This window comes from Eubalaena glacialis, chromosome 12, assembly GCF_028564815.1.
Source record: "Eubalaena glacialis isolate mEubGla1 chromosome 12, mEubGla1.1.hap2.+ XY, whole genome shotgun sequence".
NCBI classification, from domain to species: Eukaryota; Metazoa; Chordata; class Mammalia; order Artiodactyla; family Balaenidae; genus Eubalaena; species Eubalaena glacialis.
The window spans coordinates 24,911,514-24,930,176 of record NC_083727.1 but is presented as its reverse complement, the minus strand read 5'-3'; the positions used below and the strand labels follow the sequence as shown (position 1 = coordinate 24,930,176).

Genomic DNA, 18,663 nt, shown 5'->3' with positions numbered 1-18,663 from the left:
CCACCCTGGGCATGATCTTAGAGATGGCATTCCAGAAAACAAGGAATGTGCCAGTATGTCCCCAGTTGAAGCTGTCACCTTCTCCTCCAAATCAGGTCTTCCACTGCATTTCTAGGTTATTCCTGGGTGTTCCTGAGCCTTGGCTTTAGCTCTGACTTTTCTTTCTCCTTCCACCTTCACATCAGATCATCTGCCAATTCATGCAGATTTCACTTCAGCAAACTTTCTTCTTTTTTCCTGACATCCAATGGCTGGTCCACTTAATGCATACAAGGGCCCCAACCCATTGCTTCAATAGGAGACCTTTAAAGGGCCATCCCAGCTTCAGAACCTCATCTGGGATTGGCTCAAGTCCTCTAGTAGTCTAGCGACTACATTTCAGTTTAACTTTTCTCTTTGTCCAATCCTAACTTCCTCACCGCCTAGAAAGTGTTTCTGAGTGCACTCCCCAATAAACTTCCTGCATAAACACCTCAGAGTCTCAGCATAATTCATGGGGAATTCCATCTGTGACATCTCCTTTTCATGCCTGCTGCTAGACCCAGGTATAGACCCCTCCTATTTCTTAGAATATTGTAAAAGCTTTCTAACTGGCTCGTCTTCTCACTGGCACCCCTTCTATAATCAATCTACACAACTTTAGACAAATTATTTATCCTAAAGCATAGGTCAAATCTTGCTGTTTTCTTGATGAAAAACCTTAGAGGCTCCTTTTAATTTAATTTAAAAGGACCTCCTCCCTTCGCGGTCCCTTTAATTCGGTTCTTACTCCTTATTGTGACCTTCAAGGCCCTTCCCAATCTAGCCTCCACTATTTTTATCCATCATCCTCTATGCCAGTATAAGGATTCCATGCTCCATTTAAATTTGGCTGCCTGCAATTCTCTGAATCTACCATAAAAATTTCTCCTTCCTACATTTGTGTCAATTTTTCTCTTTTCTGTTATCTTTTCTTTATCAAATTCCAACCATATTTCAAAGTCCATTTCAAGCATCACATTCTCCATGAAGATTTTCTTTATACCTCAATCAAATATCATCTTTTCCTCATTAGTTATCCCATTGCAGTTTGTACTTCTCTTTGATACTGACCTGATTATATTGACTTGTGTGCTTATTTCAGCTTTTTATCTCCCTTCTCCATTGCCACCTGCACTGATGGAATATAATCTTCAGAGCAAGGTTTTAGCTAAATCATCTTTGTATTGCTTGAAGCAACAAGCACAATCCTTACTACAGGAGTTCAATAAGTTATTAATAAATTCAATGGAGTGTAAGCTGCCAATTTGTTTGGCATTTGCACAAATGCTTTTTATCTTTCCAGCTTAAAGTTTGGGGGAGGAGGGCTTCCTACTAGGGCAATATTTAACAGAGATTAAAAAAAATGAAATCATATTTACACTATCTTTTCCAGTGCAATTTTCATTATAAGAAGATCCCTGAATTTTCCTTTTAAAAAGTTTCTAAAACTCAGTGTGGAATGGTGGCCCCATAGAGTAATGGCCATACCCTATTAGATGTAGGCAAACACTATGACTAGGAATTCCCGAGGGTGGAGAGGAGAACCATGAGACCATGTAATCAGATGATGTGACCTCAAATCCATGGTGCAATTCAAAACACAGCTGTGGGGCAGGAATCTGGAACCAACCATAAGTCTCTTTCTCTCCTGTTCTATTCCCCAGTTGAGGTGGTGTGTATTTTAGTTTTCTTATTCTGCATGGGCAGTTTCACCCGTATCAAGATAGAGCTTTTCTTTTTCCATGCACCTTAGCCTCATTTTTATTCACTAACATCTCTTTCTCAGCCAAATGAGAACAGTGATGTTTTCTAAAGCATTCTTGATTGATATTTGATCTTGCCCATAACACTGCAGTTAGAGACAGTGCAAGTAGGGCACTAATTAAAAATAAGTTTTTGGTGTTAAAAATAATATTTATGCAGGCAAAGTGTAGAAAGAAAGAAGTAAAATTGAAGGAGATATCATACACCTCAAGATACACTTTAAATTTTATCCATCTGTTTATGTCATCCTATTTCTCAGAGTAAGCTAACTACAAATAGTATAGTAGTAGATTGTTAACTTCTCCTTTTGGGGGTATAGAGGTTGAGTTTTCAACAAGCAGAGTGTGGTTATGGTTGGCTAGAACAGTACAACGTTTTGTTTACATAGAATCTTTCCTTGAAAGAACTTTGAGTGCTTCACAAGCATTGCCTCGTGAATCCTTCCAACATCCTTAGGAGGTGAATGGAGTTATTGTTCCCATTTAATTAATAGAAAAATTAGAAAAGAGAGGGTTCGAGTTTCATATTCGCCAGTGACCATACAAATATGACCTATATAGCCTTTCAGTTCTTGATGCTGTATTTATACCTGTATAAATGATAACTCCCTGTTCTGATTTTATGCTATTGTCATTTTTCTTTGCTTTTGCATTAGGCTATTTAAAAATTATCACATAGAAACTTTTCATAAATATTCTGCATTATGAGGTATCATCTTTAAACTTTTGCTATTGTAGTAGTCCTACTGGAACAGGGCCTTGTTGTCAACCCCATTTATTTAGAGGTTGCATCTTAGTTGCTTTAGCCACCAGGAATATAGCCACAATCTCAAACTTGAACTAAGACTGGTCCTAGGTGGGGAATTGCTGTCACAAAACCCATGAACCTTGCTTTGTAGAAGATAGCACTACTAGTTCAATCACTCAAGCAATATGTGTAGAGTAAAGCAAACAATAACAGGACACCAATCTACTGACATTAGTAAGGAAATTTCGACACCTGAAAAAGGACGATGAGTTCTAAAAAGCAATCTGCTATGGATGGTGAGAGTATACGAGGGATTGTGAACATTCTCAGAAGAAAAAAAGGCTGTTTAAACGACAACAGCCTAGTAATTGAATCTTGTTTCTAGTCCTTTTGCACAGTAGTTTGGGAGTGTTCCCTTACATAGCTCTGAGACAAGGAACAAAATGGAGCGGTAAATATGCAAAGTTAATTTGGTGTGCTGATAGTTCTTAGTGAATTTCAATTAGCATTAAGTTATATTTTGTATCTTTATGAGATAAGACATTTATAATTCTCTGTTAAAGACTAATATCAGAAATGGTTAAAAAAAAAAAAAAGCCCCTAAAATAATACATATCAGAAAACAAAGAGCTCCTCCTTCCCTCCAAAAAACAATGAATTGTCTTTTATCCAATATAAGTCTGGAGTCTGAACCAATCAGTGAGTGAGATGTATACTGACCCTCAGACAATTGTCAGAGGGTCTTGACCTTGCTGCTAATGATCTGTTGACAGGAACACCTGGTGATGGTAACAGAGGTGAGTATTACCAGAGAAGAAGGCATGGGGGCCTCACTGAGCTACTTTAGGACAGAGAACAGTCGATGGGTGCCAGTCAGACCCCATTAATTGACCTTTGGTAAGTTCCAGGCTCTAGATTTTATAGACTCTACTTGGTGTGGAATAAAGTTTATCTACACATAAACTTATTCCAAGGAGAAAATCTGATTGTACCCTTTCTGTAATCCTGCACCTGAGTCTTTAAAATCACAGAATATTTTGGATTCAGTGTTCATTGGATCATTTGTCATTATGGCAAATAATTTTGGGGTCTCATAGCACTTGAAAAACATGTTTTGGAGATTCTGTTTAACATTCTGGGTGGGGTGGTTTTTCAAAGGCTCAATCTTGAACACAAAGCAGAGCTATAAAACCAGTGATTAGCAATGATGCAACAACTTCCCAGTTATGCTGAATATGCAGTGTTCCAAATGCTTGAAGCCCATGCTGGCCTGACACGTCTGTCTCTCACTGTATGTTGACAAGAAGAGGGCTAAATCGTGTATGCTACACATTTATAATCTTCATCTGAACAAAGTCAGTTTCTGCAAAATTTATTTGATAACGAGAATTTATATGTGTTTCTCTTTTGAAAAATTATGAAATATTGCATAGATATAAAATAAGAAATATAAAGTATAAATTATAACAATAAAATTATACCCTTGTGTTTACCATCTGGTTAAGAAAGAAAATATTTCTAATTATTTGAAGCTCCCTATAATTATTTCCTACTCCAGAGGTTAGCCACTATCTTGACTTTTGCATTTATCATTTTCACCCTTTTCCTTACAATTTATATATATAAAACTGTAATATTATGTACATGGTAAAACTAATATTATGTATATGGTAAAACTATATATGCATATAGTAATATACATGTGGGAAAACATATATAAGTGGCAAAACTGTAAAGAAAAGGATATATATATATATATATACATATATAGTATTAGTTATAACAAAATAGTTATAGTTTCACAAGTTTTCTAACTTCATGTGGAAGGTATAGTGTTTTATGCCTTCCATGGTTTGCTCATTTGTTTAGAATTTTGTTTGTGAGATTCATTCATATGCATGTAGCTCATTAATTTTCTCTGCTGTAGAGTATTCAGTTGCATAAATATACCACATGTTATCTGTTTACTTCCTTTTTGACTTACATCCAGGTTGTTTGCAGCCTATCAGGAACATTCTTATATATGTCTCCTGGTGTTCACAAGGAAGATTTTCTCTAGAGTACAAAAAGTGGAATATGCACACCTGCAACTTTCCTAGATAATGCCAGACTGTTTTTCAAAATCAGGGAGTCAATTCACACGCCCACCAACAGTGGCTCGTAGTTCTCATTGCTCCACATTCTCTCCAACGTTTAAAGAGACCTTCAAGTTCTTGCCAATATAGTGGGTGTGAACTGGTATCTTGTAGTGGATTTAGTATTATTTTCCTTTGTTTCTAAAAAGGTTGAGCTTCTGAGTATATGTTTCTGATTTGGTTAAATGTCTGCTCATTTTGTATGCCCTTTTTGTTATTGGGTTGTTAACTTATTCTTGTCTGTCTTTAGTCATTCTTTATATATTCTGGACACAAATATGTTTTTCATTATGTGTGTATATTGCAAACATTTTCTCCCAGGTTGTTATCTTTTCAGTTTCTTTTGACACAGTCAGTTATTTCTTTAAAATTTTTACTAAGGTAAACAAATAATTTCTACTCAGTATTTGAAGAGGTAAAATTGGATTAATTATAATTATATTAAATATACAGAATTTTTATTTGGACATAAGAATCAGAAATGGTACATTTGTGCTAATTATTTTAAAAGGCAAAATGGCAGATTTATGCTTCCTGACAGACTCTCCAGCACAACCTATTGAGATGATATCTAGTCTTAACCAAATGGGTTCCTTTATTTAACTGAATCATGTCATCATTGTGGGCATATCCAAAAGGCCTGTACATAAACCAAATAGCAACACATCTCTTTCCTTTCAGCATCCAACTTCTGAGAAAAGTAGTCTATTCTTGTCTCCCCTTCCTTATAATCACTCACTCCTAATCCTCTGGTGATCTGGCTTCCCTGTGACTTGTTTGGAAACTGACCTTTCAAAGATTGCAGTGACCTTGCAGTTTCCAAATTCCATTTAGATTTGCCAGATTTAGCAAATAAAAATACAGAATTTGCAGTTAAATGTGAGTTTCAGATAAACAAAGAATAAATTCTTAGTATAAGTAAGTCCCAAATGTCCCAATATACGTCCCCAATATTTGCCCCTCAGCCCTCTCCCCCAAACACATTCAACAGAGCACAGAGTACTATCAGTGCCTCAAGTATTTATATTAATAATTCCCTCATAGTGATTGTAATTCTGGAGTGAAACAAAGACATGGAGATTTTGGTATTTAGTTCATGTGATACATTTATAGAGCAGTGAGCTCTGATTACGTTTCTTTCTAATCAGATGCTATTCCGCCCGTCTGCAGGCCTGAGATTTCCCCTCCCTTCAGCTGGATTCTCCCTAGAAGTATGATTGGGGAAGAAGATGAAGACTAACATAAATCGTCCTGGTGGGAAGAGTTAGAGCCTCACAGAATGGCTCTAACCAAGAGAATTCAATTCTGAAGACAAAAGAGAAGGTTAGGCTGGGGAGGTGAGGATGGGGAGGGTGGGAAAGGCTTGGAACTGTGCCTGGGGCATGCCTTTCCCTCCTCCTCTAATCCTCCATCAAGCACTTTTACTTTTTCCCTAGCTGCTCCTATCCTCTGGAAGGAAATGCAAGAGACTAATAAACATAAACCCTGGAAATGGAAATTAAAGCAACAATAAAATATCTTGGAAGGGTTTCAAACAGGTGAGGGAATGTGGTCAAGAGCCTTTCTAAATAAATGTACTTTTGTTTGATTTGAACTTTTAACTGCAGTAATAATTTCAAGATGTAAATGATTTGAATTACAGATTTTCAATAACTTGGGAATAAGAGTAGTATACGATAAACAGTGGCAACATTTAGCACTTAAAAATAGCCCAACATGTCAAAAAAACAGAATTTCTAAAACCAAGAATCATTACTTCCTTCAGGGTTCTAAGTCTTTAGTCATTGCTTTAGGTATTGAAATTCAAGTGTTCATTTAAGATCCACCTTAAAAGTCATTGTATTCTTGAAGTCTTCACCTGTTTCAATGGTCTCCATCACTGGCTCAGAGCAAGTCTGCATTTTAATTTAGTCCTTATTAACTGTGACTGTGTACTGTAGTTTCTTACAAGTCCCTGTCCGCTTCTAGATCATCATTTCCTTAAGGGAAGAGTTCATGCCTCATTTGTCATTATTTCTCCACTATTCTTGGCCCTGGATTGTGCTTAAAGACTGTTGACTTGAACTTCAGTTGTTAGCCTAAAACAAAGAAGAAACAATTCATTTTGCTCAGCTGGACAAGCAAGGTTCTTGTAGAACAGTGTTATATATGTATTAGTAAAATAAATTGGCAGTATATTCTATCTCCAAAATGATACCTTGATAATCTGTCTTTGAGTCCACACACATTCAAGGTTTGGAAAATACTTAAAAGTTTCAAAAGAGACAGTTGTATATTTGAGATACAAAGATGTATTTAAAAAGCAAGAGTCTAAAAAAAATGCTTGACCCGCTAAGCAAGGAAAGGTCATTTTAAAATGATGGGTCTTTCTCTTGTCTGAAAAGTCAGAAGACTTTTAATATGTCTGCAAGGAGAAATTTTGAGAAACAAGAAATGTGGCCTTTCCTCCAAAGGCTTCAGCTATATATTATCATGGAGCCCCATGTCTACATGTGGAAACTGATGAAGTTAGGCAACTTGCCTAAAGGGAGTCATTGACTAGAGCTGGGAAAAATCTCCCAGCTTGTGCTGTAACCCGTAGACTGTGTTGACAGAAGTCAGGCTCCACAGACTGTTTTGTAAGTGTAATGTTAGCATAATGTTAGCAAGCAATAAAGCAACATCTGCTACAGACACGGACAGAGAAATCAGTTTTTAAAAGCACAAAACAACCTGGGAGAGAGGAGGTAAATCTGAGAAAGATGAGCCCTCTGGTTGCTAACATTTTTATTGGAGACACAGAGAAATGAACAATTCAACGCCCCCAAGAGTAACTCAGGGAACTTCTGAGCCACCACAATTATCCAGCAGAAAACCTCTCTATTCCTTGCTTCTAAACAGCCCAGTTTCCTTGTTATCTGACATGGACACAGCTTTATTGACATGATGGGAGGAAAGGGAAGGAGCCATGTTTCACATGGGGGAAGGTATATTGAAGTAAACGTTGAAATAAAAAATAAGCCTGGCATTAAGAGAGTGGCTTAAAGAGTATTCCTCCACAATGTTTCTATGAAAAAAAGTAAGCATGTCACTTAGATCACTGATAGAATGTTGAATTGCTACCATTGGCTTTTCACAGTTTGGATAAAATAGATGCCCAAATCCTAACACTCATTATGAAAACACATTTGGAAAATCCTTTTCATTCAGAGCAGACAACCTAGAAGCACTGTTTTAGCCGCAAGAATGTGTCCCTATGAATAGGACACCAGAATCCCAGACTTCAGTGCTGCTATAATTTGCCACACAAGAGCTAGGATTTTTATTTTGCTTCACATTTCTCGCAAGGCTCTATTTTGAAACTCTAAGGTAAGAGGTGATGTGGGGACAGCATTGTATTCATAAAGATTTCAAAGACGTGGAGGTTCCCACTCTTTGACCTATTTTGCCACTCATGCATTATATACTGAGAAAGTTTCATGCATACAGCAAACTCATTAATGTAATATGTTCTTATTTCTGTGCATTGATATGTGTGAGTATATATACATACGTATATTTTGGGGTCCAAATGCATACTTTTTACTAGATGACAAGATGAATAATCTAAATATCATCAATTATTTCAGCATTTTGAATAAGATTACAATCAGATATCTTAAAGAATTTACTTTTCAAATCCAGAATTCTTTAGGCAAAGAGAATTAGGTTTAAAATAAAAAGAAACAAAGAACAAAACAAAAAAACCCCTCCACCCAACAGGAGTTAATGTATAAAATACAACATGCCAGATTCTCTCTATCACCACCCTCTAGCTAGTCATGAGAAATGTACTTCAGAAGCTTTGTCAATTCTTTCAGGCCGCTAATACATTAGTGTACTAATAGCCTAAGAATTGATGTGACTATTAAAAGTGCCTAATTTACAACTTGGAGTAAGTTATCTAGTGGCTGAATCTCTCTCAACATAATGTTATTGCCTGAATCTCAAAAAAATCAGAAAATTGTTTTCTTGATGAATTTAAGACAATAACAGGGGGAATGGGTTCCACGCATCCATCCATTCTCCATCATTTATTGATTTTTTTATTTGAGACAGTTTTTGAGTGACTACTCTGAGCTTGGCTCTGTTTTATGTTCTAGTGTAGAATGATGTGTTAGTTAGACTAGTCTGTCTTTTAGGAGCCTCTATTTTAGTGCGGGAGAGAGAACAATAAATAATTATATAGACAAATAGGACGTGATTTCCATTAGTGCTGAGTGCTATGAAGTGGGGCAACTTTTTGTTGGGGGGAGTTAGGGAAGCCTCCTGAGGAAATAATTTTTGAGCTGAACTCTGAATGGTAGAAATAAACCAGCTTCATGAAGGTCTAGAGGGTGAGTGGTTCCAGGCAGTGGGAACAGTAAGTTTCAGGCCTGAGGCAAGGCTACACCCAGGGGGGACAGCCAGGCCTGAGTGGTGAGTGGGAGGGGTGTGGGCTGGAGGATGAGGGCAGAGAGGTAGGCAGGGACCTGGCTCTCTGGACCATGGTGAGGAGTCTGGCCTTCTGTGACAAAAAGCCATCGGAGTGTTTTAAATAGGCCACTGGCTTGATTTATGTTCTGAAAGATTACTCAGACTGTTGTGTGGAGAAAGCATTGTTTTGTTTTTTTTTTCTTTTCCATTATGGTTTATTATAGCATATTGACTATAGTTCCCTGTGCTGTAGAGTAGGACCTTGTTGTTTATCCACGCTATATATAATAGTTTGCATCTGCTAATCCCAAACTCCCACTCCATCCCTCCCCCTCGGCAACCACAAGCCTGTTCTCTGTGCCTGTGAATCTGTTTCCGTTTTGTGGATAAGTGTGTCTATGTCATATTTTAGATTCCACATATAAGACATATCGTATGATATTTGTCTTTGTCTGACTTGCGTCACTTGGTATGACAATCTCTAGGTCCATCCATGTTGCTGCAGATGGCATTATTTCTTTCCTTTTTATGGTTGAGTAGTATTCCATTGTGTATATATATGTATATATCACATCTTCTTTATCCATTCATCTGTGGATGGACATTTAGGTTGTTTCCATGTCTTGGCTATTGTAAATAGTGCTGCTGTGAACATAAGGGTGCTTGTATCTTTTTGAATTATAGTTTTGTCTGGATATATGCCCAAGAGTGGGATTACTGGATCATATGGCAACTCTATTTTTAATTTTTTGAGGTATCTCCATACTGTTTTCCATAGGGGCTGCACCAATTTACATTCCCACCAACAGTATAGGAGGGTTCCCTGAGAAAGCATTGTTAAGGGACAGAAGTAGAAACAAGAATTTTAGATGAGAGTCTACTGAGGTCTATACTAGGGGAATAGCAGTGGGAATGGTGAGAAGGATCAGTGGGTGGAATGGGGATGTTTTGGAGGTAAGCCTACGGGATATTTGGTTACGGGAAAAAGCAGAATCTCAGATGGCTTGAACAGCTCTGTGCATGGTGGTGCCATTTACTGACAGGGTAAGTTGGAGAAGGAGTAGTTGGGATTGGGGAAGGTGGGGTCGATGGGGGCTTCCCTGGTGGCGCAGTGGTTAAGAATCTGCCTGCCAGTGCAGGGGACAAGGGTTCAATCCCTGGTCAGGGAAGATCCCACATGCCACGGAACAACTAAGCCCGTGCACCACAACTACTGAGCCCTCATGCCACAACTACTGAAGCCTGAGCGCCTAGAGCCCATGCTTCACAACAAGAGAAGCCACTGCAATGAGAAGCCCACTCACTGCAATGAAGAGTAGCTCCCGCTCGGCGCAACTAGAGAAAGCCCGTGCGCAGCAACGAAGACCCAACGCAGCCAAAAAAAAAAAAAAAAAAAAAAGATGGGGTCGATGATGGGTTGGGTGAGAATGCAGAGTTCTGTTGGTTAAGTTACATTTGAGATGCTGGTGAAACACTCCAGTTGAGGTTGGTGATCACAGGGAGAAAGCAGGACTGTTGATCATCAGATCAGAGCACTGGGGAAAACCAGTGGCGCTCCCAAAGAGGTCGAAAGCATGCTTACAAAGCTTTGAAAGCCTGGAGTAGAATTCCTAAATCAACTTCCTCCTTTGCCTTTTCTTTAAAATTTTCTCTTTATCTTTAAAATCCTCTCCTCTGATTCACCTTTAAAATCTTCTTGGTTCCCAAAGTGGGATGAGTGCCTGGAGCCAATTAATTAAGGACTTGTTGGAAAGGTTGTAGACTCAATTATAAAAACACAGTTTCAGCACAGTATCCCCACCCATCCCTTCCAGAGCACCTCCCCTACCAGGCGGGTTTTCTCTGATCCATTTCGAACCGCATACCAATGACAAATGTGCAAGGAAGAGAGCTGGTTGTACTTGTATTGCTCATCCCACTCATCCGTCCAGGAGAACAGGCTATATGTTTATAACAAACACATAGAACTTTGGGTTGGAAATGTTTTTTTCCTCTGTTATCAGAATGTAGCCAGACTTAAAGAAGACTGGTTATCTATTAGTCATTTGGTATTCTAAACACACCGGTGTGGGCTCCCCACCTGGCTGTGGCTTGCTTAAATTGTAACCAAGTTTATCCCAATTAAGCTGTCTAAAAGCTGGAGAGAATAAGCTTTTTGGCAGTTCAACCAGAAGCCCAATGCTTAGGCCAGAATCTTGATAGTATTGTAAATTCATAAAGGACAGAACTGACATCTTCTAAGAATGTAACAACGAAGTAAAGTGAGTGCTTTAAAAATGAACATAACAAAAACATAAACTCAGAAATGAGCTTGGTTCTTTAAAGGATCATTAGGGAAACAAATGCAAATCCAAAGCATGCTTTTAATTCCTTAAAAAAAGTTTTTTAGGAATGGTTTGGATTGCATACGTGAAAACTTTTTTTTTTAATTGACATGTCTCATTTTTGATTGAATTTTGTGTATCATCGTGGGAAAAAAAATCAGTCTTTAGAGAGTCACAGACCTGGGTCAAATCCAATCTATGCTACATTCTGGGTTTATGACTTCTTTGTTCAAAGTACTTTGAATTTTCATTTACTCATCTAAAAGTTGGGGAAATTATGACAGCCACTAAATATATGTATGCATGCCTTGAATCCGGCAATTCTACTCAGAGGAACTTATCTGAAGGAAGTGATCACAGGACTCCACAAAAAGATCTACGTGAAGAATGTTCATTTGAAACACTGAAATACTGGAATTCTTTGAGTAGATGATGACATATCCACATACAGGAATACCAAACAGTGAGTAAAGATGATTTTGTAGAAGAAATTCAGTGACTTGAAAAACTGTTCAGAATATAAACATTAAGTGAATAATTATAAAGTTATGTACCGTGTGATTAGTTTTTTGGGGAAAGAGCATATTTGTATACTCACTCACAGAAAAAGCCTAGACCAATAAGCACAGTAATGTCAATAGTGGTTAGATCTGAGTGGTGAGAACTTGAAGGAGGTTTGGTTTCTTCTTTCTACTTTTCTAGATGTTCCAAACTTTCTTCAGTGAACATATACTAATTTTATAATTATTAAAGAGATATTAAAAAGGGACACTAATATCCACCTTACAGATTTGTGGTGAGAATTAAATTAGGTGAGATGATTTATAAAATACACTTAGCTTAGTGACTGACATTTAGTTGGTATTTTCCATTATTTATACCCAATTTAGTCACTCGTCATGGATTTAGCTCAAAGTCATTGTTGACCTAAAACAAAACCAAAAATATTACATTTCCACTGGTAAAGATTTCTCAGCATTAAAGATATTCAAAAGAATGTATTGCAAGCTATGAAGGCAATTTCAGAAGAGTTGTACCTGAAATGCTTTGAACTGAAATCAGCGTTTAAACTTAAGGTGACTAACTACTTTGGGGCGTTTATTTGGACATACAAGCTTTGTATTGTTTGTTTAAAAACCTGTCATTACTATATAGCCACATAGGGTACCTAGCTAGATAGAACAATGTCACTCAAAGTGAGCAATTAGTCTGTCATGATAAATGCCCCCTCTTCTTCAGGCTGATAAAAAGTGTCCTGTCAGAGCCTCTGTGTCACCCCAGAAACACCGTGCATGAGCCCGGCTGCTTTCTCTTAGCAACATTCTTCATCCTGCAGAAATGTAGAGGGAATTTTTGTGGGTATGGTTGAAAGACAGCTCATATTATCCCTATCTCTCTTCCGGGACTATGGGACTATTTATCATCCGTGTGCGCTGGGCTCCTCTCCCATAACCCACGTACTCCCCCTCCCCACACTCCTTCTTAACGTCCCCAATCCCCTCCTATCTCCCTTCCCTTATGCTGAGCTCCTCCCTTTTTTAAAAAAATCTCTCTTTTAGTATTTACCATAGAGTATTGTAAACATTAGTTTGCTTATCTTGCTCCTGCACTGGAGTTCCCTGAGAGATCTGCCACTTTCATGTAATCTCTCAGAGCCGTCCTTTCTTCCTCTTAGTTTTTCATTGCCAAAGTGGGAACTTGATGCCTCATTTAAGGGTATGTTGTGGGCATTCCATTACATAATGGAAGTAGAGTTCCTGGCACATGTTAGGCACCCAATAATGAAAGCTATTATAATGATCAATTTTATTATTTATTTACTTTTGTACCCTTAGGGCCTGGCATAGTGCCTGATGTGTGATGGGTATAAAATAAATTACTGGTGAATTAATTTATAAGCTTACAGAATGTGGCTTTAAAATACAAAAAGAATGTATCTTTGTAGTGTTTATAGACTTGGGCAACAATTCCATGCACTGTCCCTTCTCATTTCTTTCCCCACACATCCCGTCTGGTGCCTATCCCTGGGCACTATCTTTCCTTGAGAAAATCAATGGCTACCATATAGGTACAGAAAGTCTACTGACATGTAGATGTAGCTTAATAGAGATAAGAGGAATTCTCTGCCTTGATCTTCACCTCCTTCATCTATATACTTACTTGTTTAGGGACCAGTCTTTTTAGTTTTGTTAATCTCTGCATTCTCTCTAAATCCAACAACTAACTCCTGGCCGCAATAATCTGATTGAGATGAGATCCATTCTGCTGCTAACTCCAGACTCCACCTGATCTGTTAGTTCCGAACTAGTCGCCTCTCTCAGTGTTGACAAAACCTGTCAGCTCATTTGTATTCCACTGCCCATCTTTCCCCTGCTTCCTTTGAGGAAGACGTTTGTGAATTATTTTAAGCCAGTTGAATCACTCTGAGATGTGCTATTTTTAAGCCTTTGAGGAGCAGTTGAGAAGGAATGATTTAGGGATGTGAACCGTTTCACAATAATATCCCAAAGAAACTTCAAATTTGTGGTAGGTTTCAGCATTTTAAGATACTAGAGGTAAGTAGGTCGCTGTTCTCAGATGCAAAGTACTAAGGTACTCAGTAGCAAAAAGCCTTCTGAAAGCAATGGTATTAGGGTGCAGGTGAGACACATAAGAAGCCACCTGCTGCTGAAGAAAATGCGTCCTTTCCAATATCTTCTAAACAGACTGCTTCCTCTCTTTGCTGTTTCCTCTGCTTGGATGTAGAAGTTTGTTCTCTTTTATTGGGACCCCTGTCTCTGTGTCCTTGTCAGACTTCTTGCCTCCTATTTGTCCTTGCCAACAGGTAGTCAGCTGCTGCACCCTCCTCTCTTCCAAAGACTCTACTTTGGGTCTAGGGCCCCACGTGGCCTTGTAGGGGGAGCGGACTTCTGTTAGCCAATCACAAGGGGAGAGCCCTCTAGACTGATTATCCTACTTGTTTTTTTGAGCCTTTTCTGAGCCCCCAGCCCACTAACCAAAGAACATTTCCCCACTGAAAAATCCAGGACATCTTCCCAGATTGTTAAGAACTCAGATGTTTTATCTTATCTCAACTTTTCTAGACCTCTGTATTGTTCCCATCTCAGTTATGCATTTAACACCCCTGCTCTGTCCTTTACTGCTCACCCTTGTGTGTCAGTCTATGCCTTCTTGCTTAACTGTGCTGTTTTGTTTTGCCATCTGTATGTCCCTATCATGCTGGTTCAGGGCACTATTCCAGTAATAGACTGGGTGCAGTTAGAAGGGAAGGACCATGTTACTCTTGTTCTTTCTTTTTTTCCTTTTAAGGTGATCAGTGAAGCATCAAGTATAATTACGACTTAATAAGTGCTTTTTGTTGATGATGATGAAATGTTCTTTCATACTTACAGACTGTACCTTCCTGTAATCCAGGTGCTATAGTTCACAGAGAAGCTATAGTGGGATATTAAAATTGATGAAATCTGGAGTGATATCTTTGTTATTAACAAACTGAAAATTTGGATACAATTTTAAACAATTTCTTTGTATACATGAAACCAGCTACTATCAGGGGTTGGGAGGTGAAAATAAGTCCACAGTTTTCATCATGGATTGTGGAGTTTGGATAAAGACAAAGAACTTTCTAAAATACCAAGAGTCCTCCAACCCTCAGGGAAATCACCGCTCCACACATAAGGTAACATATACTGAAATTTTTTTCTCATGAGGGCACCAGATATTTCTCTGTACATATATTTTCTTTTGACGTATGGAATACTGGGGAAATCTACCACTAAGTTTTGGAGATGTTGCCATAATCACTGATTTCATAGAGAAGGAAGATGATTGTAGTAATATTTTTCTTACTTTGTTGTTGTTGTTCCTGGTAATAATTCATGGCATTGTTGAATTAGGAGTTGGTATTTTATCCAGATTTATCAGTAGGAATATGAGTATGGGGAATTTTAAATTAAGGGACCCAAGAGCACTTTTGTTTTCTAAATAAGGAAGCAGATGCTTAGATAGATGACATTTAAGGTTTGATGGCTGACACAACCCATCCCATTGATTCCAGTCTAGTGCCCTTTCCAGTGAATGGTGCTGACTCTATGAGCTCTTGGCACTGAAAGTAGGGTAGAACATATTGATGTTGAGAAATTGCTCCCAAGTTTTGCCTATTTATATAGACGTCTTCATAGTGCTTCATTGATGCCTTTACTTTTTACAGAGGTGTTATTATGGACACAATCAATATGTGCTTGTATATATGGAATACATATACCTGGTGTGTAAAATAATGAGACACTGTAATGAAAACTTTTGTTCCAAATAATGCTGACCCATCGCTAGCCTGGCCTATAGGTCTCCATGAGTTAAAAAAAAAAAAAAAAAAAAAAAATTAAATATTATGGCAGCCAATATTTGATGTGGGGTAGAAGGATTGAAGGTGGGAGAAAGGTGGAAAGAAAGGTTTTCAACTTTCTGTGCCTTTTTTAGGCCAAGTGATTCTAGCAGTGGTGCTCTGGGCTTACTGGCAGAGAAAGGTTGCCCCTCTCTTTTCTTTTATCCTCCTATTCCCATGCCCTATCCCCCAGTAGAGTTTCAGAAGTTCCTCTCTCCAGTCTAGGGGAAGAGATACTACATCTCTCCCTAAAAGGAAAATTTATTTATTTATTTGTAGGGTCTTGGCTGTGGTGATGGTTGACTCGTCTATAAATTCAAGGCAAAAACCAGAAACAAGACCCCTAAACCTTTGTAAACTCTCTTTCTTCCTCTTTGTATCTCCTTTTGAGTAAATCCCTCTTGGCTTTGGCTGTGTCACCTGGCACATTTCGTGTCACCACAGAACTAGTGAAGTGAAGCTGGCCCTTGTCCCCTGCTCACTAGCATTAAAGCAAGGCCTTCTTCTTTGTTCTACTTTTCAGGGCAATTCATTGCCCTGAAGCACAGGTCTCCCCTTCCCAAAAGATTTTAAAATGTACGTCTCTCTTCCAAAATTATGGGAATCTTAATTGTAATAAAATCACACGAATGAGTTGTGGTAAGTTTTTGGCAGGTTCAGGAAAATAGTGGTTTCACTTAAACATGAATCACTAAAACACTGCTTCTTTAACACAATTAACTCAAAGCAGCCCTTATTGTTAGAATAAGAGATTTCCTCCACAAATCTCTCTTCCTTACGCAGACTTCCAATATGGAAGCACAGAAAACTGTTTTAACAAATCTTCTTTTCTCTAAAACGGGATAAAGATGTGTTTCTTCTCATTGTCTTCCTGAGGAAAGCTTCTCAGGTTTCCAGAGTATTAATAGACTGACTAAGACATGCGTAAGTAAATATATCAAAGGTGAAAAAAAGGAAAAGTTGAAGAATGTCATTTCCTCTGAGGGAGATTTTTCAGTAATCACAAGAGGACCATGGGGACTGCTATCATTTAGTGTGGAAGGCACTTTGGTTGGCAGCTTTGCTAAGATAGGAGCTTAGAATGTGGACCCAGGTCGTCTTGTTCTAAACAGAACTGCGGTTGGGTGCACATGGCGGTCGTGAGCCCAGGGATGCACTGAGAGTGTGAAGTTGTCAGGAAAGATCAGTGAGAGCTTTGCTTTGCTGTGGAATCAATTGTTACACAGTATCGCTTCTGAGCTACATAAAGAACAACTTTATTTTCGAACAATGTTTATTTTAAAACATAGGTAGACTTGACAATGCTTAAGATGCTAAAGAAAATTAAAACACTTTCCCCTCCGAGGACTTAAAGTCTAAAAGACAACATGATTGGCAGCCTGAATAGTAACTATTACTTTTCTTTTTCAAATGAAGGACATTAAAAGTCTTTATCTTTTTTATTCTTGGGCCCCTTTCTTTTTTTCTGTTGCAAGTTAGTGTTTGGTGATGCGGAAAGTTAAGGGGGTATATAACCTTATTTCATTGTAGAGAAAACTAGGGAGCTGACCAGAGAAAACAGAGCTGACTGGAGAAGGAGGAGGGGAAAGTTTATAAGTTAAGCTTTTTTTCTTTCAGGGTAGGGTGGACCAATTTTAAAATATCAGGGGTTCACATGTTAACACGTACCATGTTTCCTATTAAGAAAATTTGAAATAATTGTTGAGCTTGATTCCTTCTTTCAGGTAGGAACCTATGATCTGCTTTTCCTCTGGGATGCCTTTCACACTGAGTAATATCCAAGGAGCTGAGGAAAGCTTTAATTCACTATTAGTCCTATAGGAAAGATGAACACACAAAGTGGGATGGGTTTCAAAGGCACTTTTAAAAGAATCACATTTTATTTTTCTTTGATTAGGTTAAACATACACATGATACACAATTCAAAAGAGCACACAGTGAGAAGTCAACTTCCCTTCTACATGCATCCCACAACCATCTAGCTTTCCTCCCCAAAGACAATCATCGTTGCTGTTTTATTTTGTTGTTCTGGAGTTAGTGTATTAGAGGCTTCTTTTAAAAACTCTCGTTTAATCCTTCTGATAACATCAGGTCCTGGGGCCCAAATGTTTCCCACCAGGGAAAGGTGTTCGGCCTCTTTTTGGCAAGAGGGATGGGTGTGCAGTTCGCTGCACAACAACCTGAAAGGTAGGTACAGCCAACCCCATTTTCCAGATGAGGAAAACTGTGATTCCAGGAAATCGTGTGATTTGCCCAGCCAAACAGGTTGTTTCTGGTGGAACCAGAGTTCCCATCCAGGCGCTTTGAGCCCCGGCCTTACTCTTTCCACTGTGCAGCTGTGCTTGACCAACCCAGAGCTCTCCTTGGCACCAATTAGCCTTCTCCAGAGTGGGTGCAAATTGGTTTTCCTCTTTTGAAATCATGATCCAAAACAGCTTATAAGGAAACTTTAATATTTTACTAACAATATCCAGAGTTCCAACAACACATTGGGTGCTTGAATACAGATACACACAGGCCCGCAACACTTCATGACTGCCTCACGTCTCCCTGCCCAACTCTGATGACAAGTGTAACTGCTGCCATGATTCACTAATATTCTAAGGAAGAGGTTGGGCTTGTTTCTTCTATTCAGCCACAGGAAAACATTAAGAAAGGAAGTGATTTAAGACAGATTGCTGCAAGTGCCAGGCAATTGGTCATCATTGTTTGTGGATTTTATCTGCAAATTTGGCATCTCCCACCTCCCTGCTCCACCCCCAGGACACCCCATTTTATCCTTGAGGTAGTGCTTCTGGCAGCGACCGCTACTAGACATCGGAGGTTGTCAGGGACTCTTATCGGTTTCCAGTTG

At 38.6% G+C, this 18,663-nt stretch overlaps 1 long non-coding RNA gene across 2 annotated transcripts in view; it reads left to right on the top strand.

Moving 5' to 3' along the window:
- LOC133102661 (uncharacterized) overlaps positions 1 to 18,663 on the top strand; it is a 116,680-nt gene that overhangs the window by 74,377 nt on the left and 23,640 nt on the right. The window contains exon 3 of one of the 2 annotated variants that reach the window (XR_009703030.1): positions 5,838 to 5,886. The exons of the other annotated variant lie outside the window; for it this stretch is intronic. This is a non-coding gene — a long non-coding RNA (uncharacterized LOC133102661). Of the gene's footprint in view, positions 1 to 5,837; positions 5,887 to 18,663 lie in introns of those variants that run through there. 2 annotated transcript variants of the gene reach the window in all.